Raw genomic sequence first — 19,004 nt, 5'->3', positions numbered from 1 at the left:
GTTTGGAATGGCAAGCTCTCCGTCCTACCTCTGCAGGGGTGCTATGGTGTGGCCAGCTGGCTGTTGCGCTGACTTGGTGCTGGTTTTGCTGGTTGCTGCGCTGGTACTGCGATGCAAACACCACCGTTTATTTTGGATAGTGGAGTCCTGTCCTCCTAAAGAGTGTCCCAAGGCCAGTTAACTCACTGGACCCTTTGTACTGCAGGAATAGCAGATGTGCAGAAATGGATCCCTTTTCGGATCAGGTAAGTGCTATATGTCCTTGGAATACCAGTTGCTTCACTGGGTTAAAGCATGTGAAAAAAGTTCAGGTTCGTATTGTCTATGAATGTTTTTGCCAACAATGTGTCTTCAAGTTCTAACCTGTCTTTCTTTGTTCTTTTCTCTTTGCAGGTTGCCAAAAAATCACTCGGGGAATGGAAAATCCGGAAGCGCTTGCAGAGACGACGAGCGGGAGTGACTTGTCGGTTCGCGAGTGGAAAAGAAGTCGCAAAACCTCAGGACGAGCGCTGAAAAGGTGAGTAGAAAACCGCTTATCAGCTTACGCCTCTGTTCTTCTCTTTTCAGGAGTGGTGGTCGCAAGGGCTGAAGAATGCTGTAGAAATCTCAGGAACCAGGTAAGTGTGTGCTCGAAGCTACAGAAAGCACACGAAGCATGGGTTGCTCATTGGGCGTGGCTTTTATAGAGAGCCACGCCCGAAGACTAGAGTGTTCAACTTAGTTCTGGGTTGGCACAAAAGGATCCATACTAGTGGAAACAGGAAGTCTTGTGTTACTCTATGGGAGTAGGGAGTACCAATGGTTGAAATGGATATTAACCCTATCCTTGCTCACCATGCTCTCACCCACAGTGCTCCTGCCTGTTTTCCCCTCTTGCCATCATGGATTGAATATGAAGGTGACTTAGTAATGCTAGCTAAGCTAGTGCCCATGACACCTACCCCATGTTGCAGGGCGGCAGCAGCACACAGATGCGAAAGTCCAGCAATGGGCAAATACATGGTGCCTACCCCATTTTGCAGGGTGGCAGCAGCACACAGATGCGAAAGTCAAATCAGTGGGCAAATACATGGTGCCTCCCCCATGTTGCAGGGCAGCAGACAGATGCGAAAGTCAAACAATGGGCAAGTACATGGTGCCTACCCCATGTTGCAGGGCGGCAGCAGCGCACAGATGCGAAAATCAAATCAGTGGGCAAATACATGGTGCCTACCCCATGTTGCAGGGTGGCAGCAGCACACAGATGCAAAAGTCAAATCAGTGGGCAAATACATGGTGCCTATCTCATGTTGCAGGGCGGCAGCAGCACACAGATGTAACAGTCAAACAATGAGCAAGTACATGGTGCCTACCCCATGTTGCACCATGTACTTGCCCCATGCTAATGTCAAACAATGGGCAAGTAGAAGGTGCCTACCCCATGTTGCAGATCAGCAGCAGCATGTAAGTACAAATTAATAAGGGGGCACTATTGGCTTGGAAGAATGGGATGAAGGGAGGGGGAGTGGGGAGGACATCAAGGGCAAGAAAGGGGTGTCGGGGCACTCACAGCATCACAGGCCACCGGGGAGGCGCACACAGCATCACAGGTGACCATGAGGGATGGGGGTACACACAGCATCACAGGCAACCAGGGGGGGCACACACAGCATCACAGGCGACCAGGGGGTTGGGGGGCACACATAGCAGATGGGTAGCAGGTGCAAGTGGATCTTGGTCACCTGGCCTAAGCCCTGGCCACCTGGTGCCTTCCTGGTTGCTGCTCATTTTCCCCACTTAGCAAGCCCCGGCCACCTGGTGCCTTCCTGGTTGCCGCCCTTTTTCCCTACCTAAGGAGCCCTCCAGCCTGTTTTCCTTTGCAGATGGGGAGCAGGTGCAAGTGGATCTTGGTCACCTGGCCTAAGCCCCGGCCACCTGGTGACTTCCTTGTTGCTGCTCTTTTTCCCCACTTAGCAAGCCCCACCCATCTGGTGCCATCTTGGTTGCTGCTCTTTTTCCCTACTTAAGGAGCCCTCCAGCCTCTTTTCCTTTGCAGATGGGACGCAGGTGCAAGTGGATCTTGGTCACCTGGCCTAAGCCCCACCCACCTGGTACCTTCCTGGTTGCTGCTCTTTTTCCCACTTAGCAAGCCCCGCCCACTTGGTGCCTTCCTGGTTGCTGCTCTTTTGCCCCACTTAGCAATCCCCACCCACCTGCTGCCTTCCTGGTTGCTGCTCTTTTTCCCTACTTAAGGAGCCCTCCAGCCTCTTTTCCTTTTCAGAGAGGGAGCAGGTGCATGTGGATCTTGGTCACCTGGCCTAAGCCCCGCCCACCTGGTGCCTTCCTGGTGTCACACGCTGCGTCCCTTCCTGGCGTGTGTGGCCAAGCTTCCGACTGAATGCAGGAAAGCGCTACACGTACACCGCAGCGCACGTTCGCGCTGTCCAGTGTTTCTGCTGGTTTCCGCATCTCCTATTTAGCCCCGCCTCCTCTGCAGCGTCTCACATTGAAACCTCGCAGTCAGCCGCTCTTCTCTGCCGCCCGTTGCTAAACGCTCTGTTTTCCTTCCTCTTCCCGCCGCTTCGGCTTGCTCTCTTCGCTTGGTGTCCCAGCTGCTTCTGCCTTTCGCCTGTCCCCGGCTTCTATTGCCTCTGCTCCGCCGTGTCCTTCCACGGCTTCCCGCTCTGTCTCTCTCTCTCCCTCTCTTGGCCAGCTTCACTGTTCCTCTCTGTTACGCTGCCGGCTCACTTTCCCATAACACTGCTCCTCGTCTTTAGCGCTTACACCTTCCTACGGAGCCCAGTTTCCAGGAGGACTCGGGTGCCATCAGCAGGGGTTTTATTCTGCCACACACAGCTTTTTCCCCTAATTGTCCCTCCCGGGAACCGGATCTCAGCAGGGTGCTTTTACTTGGCCTCCACTGTGGCTTCCTCTCGTGGGAGACACGGACGTCCAATAAAAAAGGAAAAAGAATACAGAACCCAGTGTCATGATGCCTACCCCCGGAGCACCAGGCCAGGCCCAGCACCCCCGGAAGCAGGCATCATGCCCTCGGGTAAAAGCCCAGCGGCCCCTTGTAGGGGCTCTTTGGGCTCAGTCCTGGCGCCTTTGGCGCTAGGCTCATTTTGGACATCAGTCCTGGCGCCATAGGCGCCAGGCTCATAAAGGGAGGTGTTTTGTGCACTTACCTGATGCAGACCATGCTGCACGCTTCAGGCCTCCCTGAGACCTGAAAGGGACTATTTTTTCATAGGGACTATTTTTTCACTCGTGCGTGGCCAGGGAAGGATACATACCTAGTTGGGGAAGGATACATACCTGGGACTTCTTTGGAGGCTATTTAAGCCACGCCCAGACAGCAGCTCATGCTTCGCGTTGTTCTGCTTCCTGCAGCTTAACGCTCACCGTGTCTGCTCCTGCTCCTGGACTCCAGCCACGCCCGCCTCGAACCTGGAAGATCTGCAAGGAAGGAATAGAAGAGAAAGGTGAAAACCAAGGACTATTTCTAACTTCTTACCTGCATCCGGAATCTTCTCGCCAGCATCCCTGAAGAAAGACTTCCATTTAAAAGCATCGCGTTGCTCGCTGCAGCGCCACGCTTCACTCACCTGTCCTCGAGACATCTCCCGGCTCCATTGCGGCTGTCAGCATCGGACGCCACATCTCTGCACCTAGGGGAGAGAGGAAGAAACAAAAGGTGAGCAGAAGGAACACAGAAGGAGAGCCTGATTAACAGCCATAATACTTACCGGCTTTTCTTCCATATTTCGGGTCGGCGCCGCCCCGTTTTCAGGTACCGTACCCCGGCCCGTATGGGAAAAGGACAAGAGACATTTCTGGGGAATGATAAGGACATTTAGAGGGATCGCCCTCATCACTACTCACCTCGGCAGTTTAACCCCTCGACGCATCGCCTTCATTCTGCACCTGAAATAAAGGACAGATCACAGGTTAGAAAGACAACATAGAGGGGGCCTCACTTGAACTTTGAACTTTCATACTTACGGCGCATCGCTCAGGAAAGTCAAGTGGATTTTGCCAGCGCCATTCTGAAAACCAGTGAAGTAACTGGACGAACACGCGCCCCTGCACCAGAAGCAGGATGGAGAGTTCATCCTTCCAAACCATAAGGTGAGCTTAAATCTGGCTTTGGAGGAAGTTAGAGAGGAACGAAGGGGGAAGGGTGAAAGGGGGGTGCTAGCACACTATTCTGCAGACTGTTAATCCCCTTTATCCTCTGCAGAAGGATATTCCTACGGGCCAGGCAAGCACGATTTGGAGGTCCTGTCCAATCAGTGTTCCGGGTCCTGCGCATCACGCTAGAAGAGGCCACAGCAATCCAGACTAGACCAGCGCCCCTGTGGGAACCAGGTGAGCGTTACAGAACGCGAAGCCTTCCTACAAATTCCCACCCAGGTGCTATGGAAACTTCCGAAACTGACCAGTTGGCCCAATTACTGGGGGAATTACGGGCCGAAGTACACGCCGCTCATCAAGAGACTAGTGCCCTCAGGAGGGAAGTGATTGTAATAAAGGATAGAGCTGATGACCTGGCTAGACAGCTTTTGCAAGGTCAAGCTGGACAAACTCCTTTACCCGGTTCCGGGGGGAACCCCGCTCCTGTGGTTTCCAGTAACCCGGTGCAGATTAATCTACCTGGAAACATGCCGCTGGCCCCACCTGAACGCTTTGCTGGGGACCCCAAACGATTTGCCGTATTCATGAATCAGTGTCGTTTGCACTTCCTATGCAGACCTGGGGCCTTCCCTAATGATCAGACCAAGGTAGCCTTTGTGTTGTCATATCTCAGCGGCTGTGCTGCCGATTGGTCAGTCCCACTGGTAACTCAAGATGACCCGATTCTTCGTGATTTTCAAGGATTTCAAACAAGCATGGAAAGGTTATTTGCTCAACACTCCCAGGGACAGGCTCTGGATGACGAACTTCTATCTCTGCGACAGGGCAATCAAGAACTTCTATCCTACATTGCAACCTTCAATAGACTAATTGTGGAAACTGGTTGGCCAGAGGATAAAAAAATCATGTTATTCTATCGAGGTCTACGCGGAGAACTTAAAGATGTCCTGGCACAAGTTGTAAATCCGCCCCAAGAATGCACTGAATATTTAGACTTAGTGGTCCAATTGGATCACAGGCTGCAAAACAGAAAAGCAGATCGGTCCAAGTTTGAAACCCGGGTGTTGGCCAAGACCCACGCTAACCCCAAGGGGGCTGATGCCTCGGAGCCTATGCAAATCGGAGGTGTTAAAGGACCCCTAACTCAAAAAGAACGGGAAAGAAGACGACAGATGCAATTATGCCTTTATTGTGGGTCCTCTGGACACTTTCTACGAGATTGCCCGGTTAAGCCGCCCAAGAAGGTGGTAGGAGCCGCTGATAAAATCCATGGAAACTCTGTATCGGGAAACGACCACGCTCGGCAAGCGTAGGGGTCCACTTGCCGAGCTTGAAAACTAACTCTCAGACCTCGCATTTCATTGTGCCAATGGTCCTCGTAGATCCGGAACAGCCTAAACGGTTGCATGCTATAAAGGCATACATCGATAGCGGGTCTATAGGAAACTATGTGGATCGAGAATTGGTCTCTAGGATAAACCTCCCTCTGCGTCCTAAAACCAACAAAGATGTCATCACCACAGTAGATGGAACCGAAATTGCCTCTGGACCGGTAACACATTCCACAGCTGAGGTGACACTTGTAGGTCCGGATGGCCATCGGGAGGCAGTTGTGTTTGGTGTAATCAAGGCTCCACAGTTTCAGCTTATTCTCGGAATCCCTTGGTTAGAGACACATAATCCTCGAATTGATTGGCGAGCGAAGAGAATAACCTTCCCGGATTGTGCACAAACCTGCTACCCAGAAAATCCAAAGATTAATCTAGCATCAGTAACCTCTGTCCCCGTGCAACTACCTCCAGAGTACCAAGACTTTCAGGACGTCTTCCAAAAGGAACAGGCCAACACGTTACCTCCCCACAGATCGTACGATTGCCAAATCGATCTGGTGCCCGGTGCACAACCCCCTTATAGCAGGATTTACGCCCTTACTGAACCAGAGAATCTGCATTTAAGACAATATTTAGATCAATACCTCGCCAATGGTTTCATTCGCCCGTCAAAGTACCCGGCATCCTCAGCTTTGTTCTTCGTGCCTAAAAAAGAAGGCGACCTTAGAACTTGTATCAATTACCGCGCATTGAACCAGATAACTGTTAAAAATCGTTACCCTCTGCCTCTGATCCCTGAACTCCTTGACCAGGTGAAGGACGCTTGCGTATACACCAAGTTAGATCTCCGGGGGGCTTATCATCTGGTACGAGTAAAAGAAGGCGACGAATGGAAAACGGCCTTCCGTACAAAATATGGACTATTCGAATACCAGGTGATGCCTTTCGGGTTGTGCAACGCGCCTGCAGCCTTCCAATTCTTCATGAACGATGTCCTTCGGGAACTCATCGATGTCTGTGTTGTCGTGTATATCGATGACATTCTTGTGTACTCCTCTTCGGAATCTGATCACAGAAAGCATGTCAGGGCCGTCCTAGAGAAACTGCGCCAGCACAAACTGTTTGCCAAGCTGGAAAAATGTGTTTTCCATACCACCGAGGTTGAGTTTCTCGGATTCATCCTGACACCTAACGGGGTCCGAATGGATTCACGGAAAGTGGATGCCATCCTCAAATGGCCATCACCTAGTTCGGTGAAAGGTGTCCAAAGCATGCTTGGTTTTGCCAACTTTTATCGCAGGTTTATCCCAGAGTTTTCACGTGTGGTGCAACCCATCACTGCACTCTTGCGAAAAAATAAACGTTTTGAATGGACCGAGGAAGTCGAACAGGCCTTTCAGGAGTTGAAAGCTAAGTTCACGTCCGCACCTATTTTGAAGCACCCGTGTCCCGATCTCCCATATATAGTCGAAACCGACGCGTCCAGCTTAGCCATGGGAGCTGTCCTGTCTCAGAGAGACCCTGAAACCAACCAACTGCACCCCGTAGCATTTTGGTCCAGAAAGTTCTCGCCGCCGGAGATAAATTATGCGATCACCGATAAGGAACTATTAGCCATTAAGTCCGCCTTCAAGGCTTGGCGGCATTATCTCCTCGGTGCCCGGCATACCATCACCGTGATCACTGATCACCGAAATTTACAATATTTAAAAAACTGCCAAGGCTCAATCGTCTCGACAGCTCCGATGGGCTTTGTTCTTTGCTGAGTTCGATTTTGTAATCACCTACCGCCCCGGCTATAAGAATGGTAAGGCGGACGCTCTATCCCGAATTGGAATGGAAGAAATAGACACAAACTCAGAACCTGTGCCGATAATTCCCGAACAACGAATTTTGGGGATAACCACTTTACAAACCCTTGAAGACATTCAAGCACAAGTGAAACAATTCCTGGACTCTTCAACCTTGCAGGATTGGATCAAAAGGGGGTCTAACTTTTCAGTCAAGGATGGCTTACCTTACTTCCAAGGACGCTTATTTTTGCCAGAAAAGGAATTGCAAGAACTGGTTATTTCCCGTCATCATGATACCCTGATGGAAGGACATCCTGGCAATGCCAAAACAGAGGAAAAGGTTAAACGACAATTCTGGTGGCTTTCCTGGCGAAAGGATATTAAATCTTTCGTGATGTCCTGTGGAGTTTGTGCCCAAAACAAAGGTCAAAAGACAAGACCCGCCGGTCTTCTTCAGCCCTTAAACATTCCACCAGCACCTTGGCACACCCTGTCACTAGATTTTATCACGGACCTGCCCTCTTGTAATGGTTACAATACTATTCTGGTCGTGGTGGATTTATTTTCCAAAATGGCCCACTTTATTCCGTTGAAAGGATTACCTTCAGCCTTTGTTCTTGCCAAAGAATTCCTCGAAAATATCATCCGTTTGCATGGATTCCCGTCTATACTAGTCTCCGATCGGGGAAGCCAGTTTATTTCTCATTTTTGGAAAAAGTGTTGTCAACTGGCACAAATCGACGTAAGACTCTCGACCAGCCACCACCCACAGACCGATGGTCAGACGGAGAGAACGAACCAGACCCTTGAACAATATCTACGATGTATGTTGCACCAATCGGAGGGTAATTGGAAGGACATTTTATGGTTGGCAGACTATGCATACAATAACTCGATACACTCTGGAACTGGTCACAGCCCCTTTTATACCCTATATGGACATCACCCTCGTACTTCAGACTTGGACTCACCTCTGAGCCTTGAAATGCCCGCAGTGGACCATTTGCATTCTACGATTACTCAAGCCTTCAAGGATGCAACTGCACATTTGCAACATGCGAAAGGGAAATACAAAAAGAATGCGGATCTGCATCGAAGAGAGGCGCCTCCATACCAAATAGGGGATCAAGTATGGTTGGCTACCAAACACCTATCACTCAAGGGGCCTCGAACTTTTAATCCAAGGTATTTAGGCCCTTACTCGATCAAAGCTATAATCAGCCCAGTGGCAGTCAAGCTCGATCTACCGGCTAACATGCGGATTCACCCCGTTTTTCATGTGTCACTTTTGAAACCAGTGCACCCAGGAACCAGATTAACAAAGCCACCAGAACCGATTCAGATAGATGGGGAGCCTGAATTCGAGGTGAAGAACATTTTGGATTCTAAGATCTCAAAATCAAAACTTTTCTATCTAATTGATTGGAAAGGGTACGGGCCTCAGGAAAGGTCTTGGGAACCCAGTGATCACATACATGCACCTCGGCTGGTAAAAAGGTTCCATCGGAATTTCCCAAACAAACCGAAACCTCCAGAAGGAATGACCTTGGGAGGGGCCTTGGGGGGGGAGTGCTGTCATGATGCCTACCCCCGGAGCACCAGGCCAGGCCCAGCACCCCCAGAAGCAGGCATCATGCCCTCGGGTAAAAGCCCAGCGGCCCCTTATAGGGGCTCTTTGGGCTCAGTCCTGGCGCCTTTGGCGCTAGGCTCATGTTGGACATCAGTCCTGGCGCCATAGGCGCCAGGCTCATAAAGGGAGGTGTTTTGTGCACTTACCTGATGCAGACATGCTGCACGCTTCAGGCCTCCCTGAGACCTGAAAGGGACTATTTTTTCATAGGGACTATTTCTTCACTCGGGCGTGGCCAGGGAAGGATACATACCTAGTTGGGGAAGGATACATACCTGGGACTTCTTTGGAGGCTATTTAAGCCACGCCCAGACAGCAGCTCATGCTTCGCGTTGTTCTGCTTCCTGCAGCTTAACGCTCACCGTGTCTGCTCCTGCTCCTGGACTCCAGCCACGCCCGCCTTGAACCTGGAAGACCTGCAAGGAAGGAAGAGAAGAGAAAGGTGAAAACCAAGGACTATTTCTAACTTCTTACCTGCATCCGGAATCTTCTTGCCAGCATCCCTGAAGAAAGACTTCCATTTAAAAGCATTGCGTTGCTCGCTGCAGCGCCACGCTTCACTCACCTGTCCTCGAGACATCTCCCGGCTCCATCGTGGCTGTCAGCATTGGACGCCACATCTCTGCACCTAGGGGAGAGAGGAAGAAACAAAAGGTGAGCAGAAGGAACACAGAAGGAAAGCCTGATTAACAGCCATAATACTTACCGGCTTTTCTTCCACATTTCGGGTCGGCGCCGCCCCGTTGGCAGGTGCCGTACCCCGGCCCCTATGGGGAAAGGACAAGAGACATTTCTGGGGAATGATAAGGACATTTAGAGGGATCGCCCTCATCACTACTCACCTCGGCAGTTTAACCCCTCGACGCATCGCCTTCATTCTGCACCTGAAATAAAGGACAGATCACAGGTTAGAAAGACAACATAAAGGGGGCCTCACTTGAACTTTGAACTTTCATACTTACGGCGCATCGCTCAGGAAAGTCAAGTGGATTTTGCCAGCGCCATTCTGAAAACCAGTGAAGTAACTGGACGAACACGCGCCCCTGCACCAGAAGCAGGATGGAGAGTTCATCCTTCCAAACCATAAGGTGAGCTTAAACCGGGGTTTGGAGGAAGTTAGAGAGGAACGAAGGGGTAAGGGTGAAAGGGGGGAGCTAGCACACTATTCTGCAGACTGTTAATCCCCTTTCTCATCTGCAGAAGGATATTCCTACGGGCCAGGCAAGCACGATTTGGAGGTCCTGTCCAATCGGTGTTCCGGGTCCTGCGCATCACGCTAGAAGAGGCCACAGCAATCCAGACTAGACCAGCGCCCCTGTGGGAACCAGGTGAGCGTTACACCCAGCGATCCATCAGCCCAGAACACAGTGATCACTACCATACAGGTGAGGAGGAGGGGGAGGAAGAGAGGAGTATTTCGAGCTCTACGGACAACGTAAACACAAAGTCTGACAGTTTGCAACACCCAGTACCTACAATGGCTACACCTGAGCAAGTACAGGAACTGGTGGCCGCAGTCCAGGATCTGTCATTAGAAATGCAAAACATGAAGGCGGAGAATGCCCTGTTGAAACAGATGGTATCAACCCGGGAACCACCGTCCATTGATTTACCCCCCATGGCTCTTTCTTCAGGCAAGTTTGAAGGCTTGCCTAAGAAACTGAGGGAATTTCTGGACGCTTGCAAAGTATACTTCACCTTTAGGGCCTGCACTTATGCCTCTGACCATGCCAAGGTTGGCTTCATGATTTCAAACATGTCAGGAAACGCATTAGCCTGGGCTACCCCCCTGGTAACCGGCGCTGACCCTGTGCTACAGGACTATGAGGACTTCCTGAGCCTTCTCAAAAATACCTTTGAGAGGCCCGAAATTGCTATGACAGCAGGGGAAGACTGCTAGATGTTCGACAGGGACAGTCTGAAGTACTTTCCTATATCTCAACATTCAAAAGACTGGCCTTAGAAACAGGTTGCTCAGAACAGTCACAGATCATCTTATTCCGACGTGGCCTTAGAGAAGATCTAAAAGACGAATTGGCCCGCTCTCCTCGTCCGGAATCGCTAGCTGATTTAATGACAGCTGCTCTTCAGATCGAATTCAGAATGTCAGAAAGGAGACAAGAGAAAAGGCGGAGCCGGTCCTTCTTCCCTACCAGCCCCTCTCCTCCACCTGCTGCGCCTAAACGAGCAGAAGAACCGATGCAAATAGGTGCTACACGCCGTTCCCTTACTCCCGAAGAGAGGAAGAGAAGGAGGGAGCAGGGGCTATGTGCCTATTGGATCAGACCAGCACTCTGTAAGGAATTGCTCAGAATTATCCAGTAAGCAGTCGGAAAACGAAGGCCCTCAATCCTAGAAGGGACGGGATGTCGAAGGGTGATGTGTAGTCCCTATGTATCCATGTCAATTGGCTCAGCTAATTCTACTGAAGACTCTCGCCTTATGGTGATTTCAGTACAAATCACCATCGGGAGAACCAGATAGAGGCATTGGCTCTCCTCGACTGTGGGGCAGCCGGAAACTTTGCCGACACCCTATGGGTTAATCAGGTGGGTGTCAAGCGCATTGACCGTCAGGAAGGACAGAAAGTGGAGGGCGTAGATGGCAAACCTTTGAGCTCCGGATTAATTACCCAATCTACGGAACCACTGTTACTTTCCATCCACCAACACACCGAAAACATAACGTTTGACATCATCCGAGCTGCCCATTTCCCTCTTATCTTGGGAATTACTTGGCTCCGTCAACACAACCCCCACATTGACTGGGCTTCCAATCGCCTAGACTTCAGTTCTACCTACTGCCAAAGACATTGTTTGCAGGGTGTTCACTACCAGACAGTGGAAACGTCCTCTAGTATACCTAACACCACTGTAGGGGTTCACTCGATTCTTGAGGATTTTGATGCAGTTTTCGCTGACTCTTCCCCCTTGGAATTGCTTCCCCATAGGCCAGCCAGAGGACTGTTCTATAGAACTGACTCCCAATGCTTTGGTACCCTTTGGTAGAATGTTTGCATTGTCCTGTAAAGAGAAAGAGGTACTACGGAAATATTTGGACGACAATCTATGCAACGGTCTCATCCGGCCATCCAAATCGGCTGCAGGAGCTCTGCTGTTTTTCATCCCCAAGAGAGATTCCACAGATCTACGACCCTGCAGAGACTATAGAGGCCTAAATAAAGTAACCAGAAAGGACCGCTACCCTATGCCTTGGATACACGATATACTGGCAGCCGTCCAAGGCGCCTCGGTTTTTTCTAAACTGGATTTGCGGAATGCCTACCATCTGCTCAGAATCAGGAGGGGAGATGAATGGAAGACTGCGTTTAGAACGCCTTTCAGCCTCTTCGAATACCGTGTGATGCCATTTGGACTAGTTAACACACCAGCTGTGTTCCAAAGATTTATGGATCGCATTTTCTCAGACCTTTTATTCATCTCTGTCGTCATATATCTCGACGACATCTTGGTGTTCTCCAATAACATGCTTGATCATCCCAAACACCTCACTGAAGTACTAACCCGACTCAAGAGTAACCACCTTTTGGCCAAGAGGGAGAAGTGTCTTTTTGGTGTCTCTTCTGTCCTCTATTTGGGATTCATTCTTTCTCCCCAAGGGGTACAGATGGATAGGAGCAAGGTGGAGGCTATTCTTCAATGGCCGGCCCCTACATCTGTAAAAGAAGTACAGCAATTTCTAGGTCTAGCAAATTTTTACTGGCACTTTATCGCCAGATTCTCGGACATTGTTCTGCCTATTAGCAGTTTGCTAAAGAAATCCTCTCTGCCATTTACCTGAAATCCACAGGCAGAAGATAGTTTCCGCCGTCTTAAAGAACAGTTCTGTCATGCACCCATTCTACGACAGCCCGACCAAACTAAACAGTTTATACTGGAGACAGATGCTTCATCCCCTGCCATTGGGGCAGTTCTTCTTCAAGAATATCAAGGCATAGAACATCCAGTGGCCTATCTATCTAAGACACTCACTGAGAGCCAGCTCAACTACTCTGTCATAGAAAGAGACCTCCTGGCTATGAAGAAAGCGTGTGAAGAGTGGAGACACCTGCTTCAGGGAAACAGCCACCCTTTCATCATAAGGACTGATCATAAAAATCTACAGGTGTTAAAATCTATGGATTGTATTAACTCCAGACAGGCCCGTTGGGCACATTTGTTTTTTCAATATGATTTCCTGATAACTTACATACCAGGTAGTCAAAATACTTTGGCTGACGCTCTCTCCAGAAAGACCTATGGCTCCAGGCTACCTACGACTACTCCCGAAAGAATGTTTCCAAGAAACAAGGTCATTGGTTCCCTTTCCTCTTTCCTACAGCAAATCAAAGATGCTACGATTAGTCACCAAGAACCCAATGGTCTAACCAAGACGGACGGATTGATGTTTAAAGGGCGTCAACTTTGAGTGCCTTCTAAGAAACTACAAGACAAAGTCCTGTCATGGTGTCATGATCACGAGACAGCAGGTCACAGAGGACTGACTGGTACGTTAGAACTAGTCCAAAGGACATTCTATTGGCCCCATCTTTCTAAGGATGTCAAACACTATGTACAAATCTGTGCTGTTTGCAAGCAAAGTAAATATAATGCTCAAAAACCGACGGGCTCCTTGCAACAAGATGACATTCCCACTCATCCATGGAGTCATGTTACAACAGACTTTATTGTGGACCTACCAGTCTCACAAGGCTGCTCCTGCATTATTTTAACTATTGACTCTTTTACCAAGCTGGCCCTTTTTTCTCCGCTACATGGATTGCCCACAGCTGAAGCAATGGCTCAGGTTTTCATGAAAGACATTTTCCGACTTCATGGCCTCCCGGACAAGATTCTGTTGGACCGTGGGAGTCAGTTTGTGTCCCGGTTCTGGAAATCTCTGTGCCAGAACCTTGGCATTGAGAGGGCCCTGTCATTGGGGTATCATCCCCAAACCAATGGGCAAACAGAGAGATTAAACTCTACCCTAGAACAATATCTGAAGGCTTATGTCAATGCTGAACAAGACAATTGGGTCTCGCTGTTACCCACGGCAGAGTTTGCATATAATAATTCCAGACATTCTGCCATCAAGATGTCACCTTTTTTCTGTTCCTATGGGTATCACCCTTGGTCTATACTTCCCCACTCTCCGGTTCACTCCTCCCTGCCACTCGTGGAGGACGTGTTGTTGCGGCTAAAGGAAGCTCAAAAAACAGCTAAGCTTATCGGAGAGCCATCGAGGGTACAAGCTACAAGCTGATAGGCACCGCCAGGATGTTCCTGGTTGGAAAGTGGGCTCCAAAGTGTGGCTTTCCACCAAATTCCTCCCACGCTGGTCGCGTCCCTCCAAATTGTCTCCCCGTTTTATTGGCCCTTGCTCCATCGCAGCCAAAATAAACCCTGTGACATTTTGCCTCAACTTGCCTCCCTCCTTAAAGCGGGTTCACCCCGTTTTTCATGCCTCATTACTGAGGAGTGCGGATCAGCCACGGATTACTGGATCTACCTCCATCCCTGCATCCGTGAGTGATGATGACGAATACGAGATCTCATGTATTCGCGATTCCAGATACCGCAGGGGTCACCTACAATATCTGGTCCATTGGAAGTGATACTCCAGTGCTGAGGATTCCTGGGAGCCTTTTTCCCATGTCCATGCCCCCGTTCTTCTTAGGAGATTTTATAGAGCGCATCCAGGAAAACCCGGGGGTTCTCAGCTTAGGGGGGGGCATACTGTCAAACGCCGCGTCCCTTCCTGGCTTGTGTGGCCAAGGTTCTGACTGAATGCAGGAAAGCGATACATGTACACTGCAGTGCACGTTTGCGCTGTCTAGTCTTTCTGCTGAGTTCCGCGGCTCCTATTTAGCCCCGCCTCCTCTGCAGCATCTCGCGTTGCAACCTCGCAGTCAGCCGCTCTTCGCTGCCGCCCGTTGCTAAACGCTCTGTTTTCCTTCCTCTTCCCGCCGCTTTGGCTTGCTCTCTTTGCTTGGTTTCCCAGCTGCTTCTGCCTTTCGCCTGTCCCCGGCTTCTATTGCCTCTGCTCCGCCGTGTCCTTCCACGGCTTCCCGCTCTGTCTCTCTCTCTCCCTCTCTTGGCCAGCTTCACTGTTCCTCTCTGTTACGCTGCCGGCTCAATTTCCCATAACGCTGCTCCTCGTCTTTAGCGCTTACACCTTCTTACGGAGCCCAGTTTCCAGGAGGACTCCGGTGCCATCAGCCGGGGTTTTTGCTGCCACACACGGCTTTGTCCCCTAATTGTCCCTCCCGGGAACGGGGTCTCAGCGGGGTGCTTTTACTTGGCCTCTACTGTGGCTTCCTCTCGTGGAAGACACGGACGTCCAATAAAAAGGAAAAAGACTACAGAACCCGGAGATCCATCAGCCCAGAACACAGTGATCACTACCACACAGGTGAGGAGGAGGGGGAGGAAGAGAGGAGTATTTTGAGTTCTACGGACAACGTAAATACAAAGTCTGACACCTGGTTGCTGCTCTTTTTCCCCACTTAGCAAGCACCGCCCACTTGGTGCCTTCCTGCCTGTTGCTCTTTTTCCCCACTTACATACATGCCAACATTCTGTGACCAAAAATCTGTAGGAATCTTAAAGTTTCAAAAATAGTCAGGCGAGGTGGTAATGATAGGAATTGGGCGCGTCAGCAGCCCATTGTCATTGAATGAGCCCGCGGGTGCATTCAATGACAATGAGGCGCCTGCCACGCCTTCTGAACTCCGGCAACACACGTCCAACTACAGCAAGCGGTAGCGTTGAGACGTGCAGAGCCGCGGGGGCATGTCTGTTTAGTAGAACGCAGTGCGTGGAACACAAAGACTAGCAAGCAGCGTTCTGTGTCAAGCGCCATGTTGGAAGGATTACTGCATTCAATCCCCTATGGCTCAGGGACCACGAAGTAAAGAAAGGACGTAGGCGACGGTTCATGACAGTATGCCTCCTCTGAAGCCCAGCTCCTCCGGGTTTGCCTGGATGGATAAGATGGTATCTTCGAATCAGCCTGGGAGCATTCATGTTTGACACGGGTTACCAGGTGCGCTCACTGGGAGGATAACCTTTCCACTCGACCAAATATTGTAATTGACCACGTCGGTACCTAGAGTCACAGATTCTGGAGACTTCATATTCGAGTTGGTCATTGACAATCACTGGGGTAGATCTTGGAGCAGTTTGAGAGGGCTGAACATATGGTTTTAACAGAGAGTTGTGGAAGACTGGATGGATCCTTTTCCATGACTCTGGTAGTCGGGGTCGAAAGGCCACTGGATTGACGATTTCTTTTATAGAAAAGGCCCGTAATACCTGGGAAACAATTTATTTGGTCATAGGTGATGGGGAAGGAGTTTCGAGGATAACCAGACTTTATCGCCCACTGCATAGGAAGGCCCAGGTCTTCTCCTGGAGTCAGCATAATGTTTAACGTCTCTTCGGGCCTTTTCTAAGTGTTCCTTTGCTTCCTTGTGCACATTAATTAATGTTTCAATCCAGGAATCAACCGCAGGATCTGGGGTAGGGTGTGGAAGAATGGACGGTAGGACTGAGGGATGAAATCCTTGACTACAGACAAAGGGCTTGTTTTGATGGCTGAATGATCCAAATTGTTGTAAGCGAATTCGGCCACAGGTATTAAGAGTGACTAATCATCCTGGACCTTGGCGGCAAAGCAACGAAGATATTGTTCCAGGGTTTGGTTTACTCGTTCAGTGGCTCCATTGGTCTGTGGGTGATAACCCAAAGACAAGGCACGCTGGATTCCCAGTATACGACATAACTGTTTCCAGAACTGGGATATGTACTGGGGTCCTCGGTCAGAAATTATCTTGGAAGGTAGCCCATGAAGCCGGAATATGTGTTCCAGGAAAATTCCAGCAAGGTCAGATGAAGATGACAGTTTGTATAGAGGTGTAAAATGAGCCATATGAGTGAACAAATCAATGGTAACCATTATAGTTGTGTAGCCCCTGGAAGAAGGTAGTTCCACGATAAAATCCATGGCAATGATTTCCCAGGGTCTTGTTGGTATTGCTGGTTGGAGCAGGAGACCTGCTTGTCTTTTGTTATCATGTTTGTTCTGATTGCAGACTGCATATGTCTTGATATGGATCTTGATATCATCCTTCATCTTTGGCCACCAAAACTGTCTTTGTATTAGACGGAGAGTGTTGGTGATGCCACGATGCCCTGAATAGAAAGTATCATGACATAGGCTTGTGATTTTTTGTCTCAGTCCAGGAGTGGGAATAACCAAGCAATTGTCCTTGAACAGGTATCCGTCCTTTGTTTTGAGATTCCATTGATTGTTTCTCTTAAACTCCTTCCAAGATTCAGAGGACTGGGTTTGAATTCGAATATCCTCCAGGAGCTTAATTGCTTGAGTGAGCAACAAATATTGTGTGGGGAAACATCTTAGGAAAGGTCCAATCTTCAAGGGGTTCATTATCGGGACGTCTGGATAAGGCATCGGCTATAATGTTATGTGTTCCAGGGACATGATGGATCTGAAATTGGTATTGGGCAAAAAAGAAGGCCCAACAGGCTTGACGACTGTTTCTACATTCTAGGGATTGCAGGACTTGGAGATTCTGATGGTCTGTGCGGACTTGTAACGGGTGTTTGGCTCCCAAAAGAAGATGACGCCAATCAGTGAAGTCTTGACGAATGGCTAGCAATTCCTTTTCCAGGACGGAATAATGAGTTTCACTGGGGCTCAAGGTGCGAGAGAGATAGGCGATGGGGTGTTCTAACTTGTCGCCAAGTTCCTGTTTCAGGACTGCCCCAATGATGTAGTTGGAGGCATCAGTCTTGACAAGAAAAGGTTGATCAATGTTGGGTCGAGCTAGGATGGGAGCTTGTGTGAACTCCGACTTCAACCGCTGGAACGCCGAATCTTGGGCTGAGGTCCACCAAAAGGGGGTATCCTTTTTTAACAATGTAATGATAGGATGCACAATCTCAGAAAATGGTGGTATAAATTTCCGGTAGAAGTTAGCAAGCCCTAGAAAGGATTGAATTTGTTTTACAATGGTTGGAACAGGCCAGGATAGAATGGAATCAACCTTCGAGGAGTCCATTCCAATTCCTTTTGGGCTAAGAACGAATCCGAGGTAGTGAACAGTTGAAACATGGAAAAGACACTTCTCGGGTTTAGCCAGGAGCTTATGTTCACGTAGATGTTGTAAGACATCCTTACGTGTTCTTCATGTTTCAGGTGGTCCTTGGAGTAGATCAGTATGTCGTCCAGATATACAATGACGAACAGGATTGCATATCTGAAAACACTCCATCCATAAAACGTTGTAAGATTGCTGGGGCATTAGCAAGGGCATGACCAAGTATTCAAAGTGGCCAAAGGGTGTTCTAAAGGCTGTTTTCCATTTGTCACCTTCCTTTATACGAATAAGATGTTAGGCACCCCTGAGATCTAATTTTGTGAAGACGACTGCTCCTCTGACTGTTTCCAGGATGTCCAAGATGAGAGGCAATGGATAACGAACCTTGAGAGTACCCTGGTTAAGGCCATGGTAATCCAAACATGGCCTAAGCTCCTTGGAATCCTTCTCAGGAACGAAGAAGAGGGAAGCGCCCGCTGGGGACTTGGAAGGTTGAATAGTTGAATTTTCCAAGTTGGTGCCCAGGTATTCCCAGAGGGTCCTTTTTTCAGGTTCGGATAGAATAAACATTTTTCCGAAGGGAAACACTGCTGAAGGCTCAGTGTCAATGGCACAATCCTCAGGTCTGTGGGGTGGTAGAGCTTGAACAATAGCTGTTGATAACACATCTGAGTAAGCCTGATAGGCCCTGGGAATCTGGATGATGTTAGAGACAGCAACTGGAATTTGCTGAGTTTCTTGAGAGTCTTCAGAGGACCTTGGTAAGGTATCTAGGGACAAACAGTGGGACATACAATGTTCAGAACCAAGGAACAAGGAGCCTTCTGCCCAATTGATGTAGGAGTTATGCTTCAGTAACCAGGACATGCCTAGAACCATTGGCTAGTGGGCCGATCTTATAATGTCAAATTTAATCCTCTCTTGATGGTGGTTTATAGAGAGCAGGATCTCTTTAGTTTGAAGGGTTATGGGTCCCGAAGACAGGGGTCTCCCATCAATAGCTTCTACAGGTT

Source organism: Ambystoma mexicanum, chromosome 8 (assembly GCF_040938575.1).
Source record: "Ambystoma mexicanum isolate Mex_15411 chromosome 8, UKY_AmexF1_1, whole genome shotgun sequence".
NCBI lineage: Eukaryota > Metazoa > Chordata > Amphibia > Caudata > Ambystomatidae > Ambystoma > Ambystoma mexicanum.
Note: the sequence above shows the minus strand (reverse complement) of the source record.